We start from the raw sequence: 4,909 nt of genomic DNA, 5'->3' as shown, positions 1-4,909 counted from the left end.
TTCTTTGCATTTATTTTTAGATAGAATTAGGTCAAGTAGTCATTCTTATGACCTAATTAGGTCAAAATGTAATAAAGGAAACTCTGCAGAGAGTTTTGCCCTATATATACCACACTCTGTATAGTTTTAAGTGTGGGTTAATTGGTATTTTTCACGAGAGACTCGCTGTGTATACCTGAATCTTTCTGTAATCAAAGATTGCTTAAAGCTTGGAGAACGACTGTCTGTTGTTGATGAATGTGTTGAAGAGTTGGAGATGGAATTCCTGCGCTGCGGCTCGAAGCAATAAGTGCCTCTTATCTCTGTTTATGTGTTTTCCATTATCTAAATAGCAGGAAAAAAAAATAGCCTAGAATTAGTTAACTACTCTCTATGCTCAATTCCTGCTGTTTCTTGATGTTTTCTTCTAAATGAATTGGTTATGAACATTGAATTCCTTTTGGCTCATGTTTACCCCAGTTCATCTGTGTTGGCCAATTATCTAGGAATTCTTAACTGCTCCTAGGTAGCGCCTTGTTACCCCCTTTGCTAATCTGTTGGAGAGATTCTTAACTGCCTCTCTTTCTTTAGCATTCTTGCCATCCCTTGAATCTGAAAGTTGCTTCTGCCTCAGTTACCTTGCTCCATTTCCCCTCCCTGTTATTAAGGAAAAACAACAGCAGTTCCCCTCGACTCCACGGCCAATGGTTTGAAACATTCAGACTATACTCAGCCTCTCTACTTGAAAGTGTCAGTTTTCCCGCCAAACCTCAATCAAAACCCTGTGCATCATATCTAGCCTAAAATCACCCCTTTCAACAAAGCTAAATCATAAAGAGAGAGCCCTCTCTGACCGCAGGCAGGCTAGGGCCTGCGGTCCAAAGTTGGTTTGTGGTTACCTCGGCCGTATCCCTTTGGGGAGTCAAAAGGGACAACCTGAGTGATAACAAATTTGAACAGTTACAATTGGATTTCCTGGGTCTTCATATTTAATGGGTGTTTCTTTCCCAGATAATAGATCAGATAAAGTACCGACTACTTGGACTCTTGGATTAGTTGTTATATTCCTCCTTGGTTTCTTTATGCACAATTCTTTAATAGTTTTTGCGTATATAGGAATATCTTGAATGGCTTGGAGGAATGGGATTTTTATATACAAATTTTGTAATTCTCCCAGAATGTCAAAGTCAGGATACTATAAAGGTCGAGGTATGACTAATCGTTCTGGGAACGGAGGAGAGGATGTAGTTGCTTGATTATGAGTCTACTGCTTATTTACATCCTCTTGTTGCAACTGATGTTCTCTTGATAACTGATCTTCAATATGAACTGTTTTATCTCCCTCATTTTCAATGATACGTCCAGATCGTAATTGAAGATCGTTACACTCCCGCAGGTCGGGTCCTATTTCTGGTGATTCTATGATTTGAAGAGATTGGACCGGTCTGTTATTTGGATTGGGGTTGGGTTGGGCTGGGAGTTGCGGTCTCAGATTAGACTGGGGATTTTGTTGTAGAGCTGGCAGAGTAGGTTGAGGGAGCGGAATAGTTCCTATTGGTTGTTGCATCAGTCTTTGCCAGTTTGTCTGCCAGGGTGAACTTTGTGAAGTAGGGGGAGTCCATTGCGGAGGATATGGGCTATTTTGCCAATATGGTGGAGTATAAGGGAAATTCGGCCAACCAGATTGGCTTGGCTGATTCAACCACGGGTTTGAAGAAGGAAACGATGGTGGTGACCAGTTTGAAAATGGGGGTTGGGACTGATTTTGCCACATATTATATTGTTGAGCATTATATTGTGGAGGCTGAAAAGAAGAGGTTGGGTTTGAAAACATACCAGATTGTCTTGGCTGCCACTGGCGGCGCTGGTTGATCAAGTACACCGATTCTGGTTCTTCCTCTGCTTCCTTGTATACTGCTTTTAATCCAGGAAGTGAGGGGCAGCTTTCTGTCAGATGATATTTTGTACAGATGGCACATGTTTGGACTGTATCCAGTGGACACTCCTTGTGACTATGCTTTTTCCTGCATCGGGGGCAGAAGATTTCCAAATTCTGTTATGCCTCCATCTACTTCTGTTTGGCCTGCATAATATCAAGTTGTGTAGTTAGTGTCCCTAGAATATCAGTTTTAAAGTTTTCTAATAAATTTCCAATCTCCACACGCGTTACTCCTTCTGTTGATATTTTATTGTCTCTTGCAAACCGATCATATTCTGCCGGTTTTATTCTTGTGCTGCCTCTCGAACTCCTGATACATAAATCAATAATGTCAGCAAAATTCTCTTGATAAATATCCCCTTTTCCCATGATGTTTAATGTTTCAATCCACTGTTCCTTCATGCCCCTTATCAATGCAGCGTTTAACACATTATCAGGTAAAGGCAGTGATGCATAAGGAGATCTTTGTAAATTGTATTGAAAACGTTCCACATATTCTTCTAATGTTTCGTTCGGTTTGGTTGTCATTTGGAATATTTCGTCTTTCAATTCTCTAGACTTACAATAATCCTAATATTTTTTTAAGAAGGATTCTTTCATTTGATCCCAATTGTTGATGACCCCACCACCTAGTCCCATAAACCATCTTAAAGCAGCCCCCTTTAATTTAGAGGGGAATAATTTTAATTTCTGGGGATCGGTGGTGTAATCATATCCGTTGCACAACACATCAAATTCGAATAAAAATGCATCCGGATCTTATGATGTGAGACTGTGAAATGTAGGGATATGTTGAAGAGGGATAGCTTTCATGGGCGCATTTGCTGCAGAATCCACTATAGGATATTGTAATGTAGAGGTTTGAGTATTTGGCTGGTTTTGAGCCATAGGGTCGAATATATGCCAATAACCTTCTGGGATATCTAGGAAGGTATTCCTAGGTTGAGAGGGAACAATTTTAGCAGGGATAGTTTTAATGGCACTTCCTTTATCTGGGATAAGACGAATACCTGATGTCTAAGGAGATTGGACTCCTTCAACAATGATTTTTGTAGTGCTCCCCTTCTCTGGGCTGTTTAATGGCTGATCTGTTCCAATGGGAGATTTTGGTTCCTTGGTTTCCCCTGTTTCTCCTTCTCCTTCACAAAAGTTGCTGAAATTCCCTTCCTGCAATAGTTCTAGAGTAGAATTTTCAATTTCTTGAAAGTCCTGCTCTTCAGTTTGACTATGCACCTCAGCAAAGGCTACAGATGGTGATCCTGTGGCCTAAAGGGAACTAGTAGGTTGTTTAGAAATGATTTTCCTGGGACCTACTGATGGCTGAGATTTTGTCTTCTTATAGATTTCGTCTATGAAAGTTGTTCGACCAAGGGTCACCGGCCCCTTAGCTTTTTCGGGTTTGGATGGAAGCTTAATATTCTTTTCTGGTTTTTTCTGCTTAGTCATGCACTCAAATTAACTACTAAATTCTATTCAAACAAAGCAACAACAAATATGTTAGGAAAGCGGACAGTGGAGCAGGGCTTTTACATGCTCCGCACGCAGGTTCTTACCTTCCATTTTTAAGATCCAACTCTTCCCTAGCAGGTTCGTACACTACTCTGAAAAAGACAAATGGCTACACTCTTTCCCCGGCAACGGCGCCAAAATGTAGAGCTATAAAAAGGGTCTCTTTCACCTCTAATTACCTCACATTAATATGTCAATCCAGGAGCGTTTGGTTATTTCAAAGAGTGACTCAATCTGAGACTATTTGTCAGAGTAATGCTAGTAGTACAGCGTTCTGCAAAAATACAAGAGTAAACGGATGCTTGTCTATGACTAAGTTACTTCAAATGACTAAATCACACACTCTTAAAGCTAGGCAACTTTATCAGTCAAGGGTCCGACAGCAATAGCCCATCCCTTTGGAAACTGATGGAAAGGAAATTAGAGCATGGACCACGGGTCTGGGAGCGAGGCAGTAAATGCCGAGGCTCACTACAACAACAGATCGTCTCTCACACCAAAATAACAAATGCAAGTAAATGAAACAACAGGTAAAAATGGAACGGCAAATAGGAAATTGAACAACAAATCTAGAATGGAACAACAATGCTTAAAATGGAACAACAATTCTGAAATGGAACAACAATCGAATAACTAAACCTCGCGGGCAGTAATCAAGTTTTATCCTATCAACTCAAATGCACTCATTGTAATCAAAACTCCAATCTTTCATTCTCCAAGCAAATCAAGCAACATGCGCTAATGGAATAGCACTAATTACTAATAAGTTATGGAACAACATTTGGAAATCATACACACACAACACACTTGAAAACTAATCTGATTTAGCACCAATCGTCATCAACAGGAATTACAACTGCGTTTCAAAATGGAACAACATTAATCCTGAATCATAAAGAACACATCTTTCAGATAAATTCCACGACACGAATATACAGCATAAGAGCTCTGTAACAAAATAATAACAATGTTCAATCAAGTCTCATAATATTCAATCAACTCTGAAGGTATTGGTGATATAATTCAGAGTCAATATAACAGTTATAAAAACCTTAATGAACGAATCTTAACAGAGCAGATGATGTAACTTATAAAGCATATCAAATTACCCACTAATGATGATAAGCAAACCACACAGAAATCAAATCGTAGTGATACAGAAGCAAGTATCCTTTGGGGCCGGGCCCTTAGCCTCAAGGGTACACTGCTTTAAGTTAATCCAGACGCAAAGATAAGATAATCACCAAGTTTATATTAATGCATGAAACAGAAAGTACAATGAGCCAAGTTCAACGAGACTCGATGATCAAAGTTCAATCTTTAACAGAAAGTTACATAAAAGCATAATCCCCCAAAGCTAACAGTGTCGTCCCTTTATATAAGGGTGACGGTGGAGATGTCTAAGCAATAAGATAAATAAAGCAACGATCCCTCAGGATCGAAGATCCCGAGGGATTCGCCAAACTGTTAATCCTTAATCAC

This window comes from Pinus tabuliformis, chromosome 8, assembly GCF_031772625.1.
Source record: "Pinus tabuliformis cultivar Carrire ecotype Pingquan chromosome 8, CPIR1, whole genome shotgun sequence".
Lineage (NCBI taxonomy): Eukaryota > Viridiplantae > Streptophyta > Pinopsida > Pinales > Pinaceae > Pinus > Pinus tabuliformis.
The sequence above is the reverse complement of the archived record's forward strand: the minus strand, read 5'-3'. Positions refer to the sequence as shown.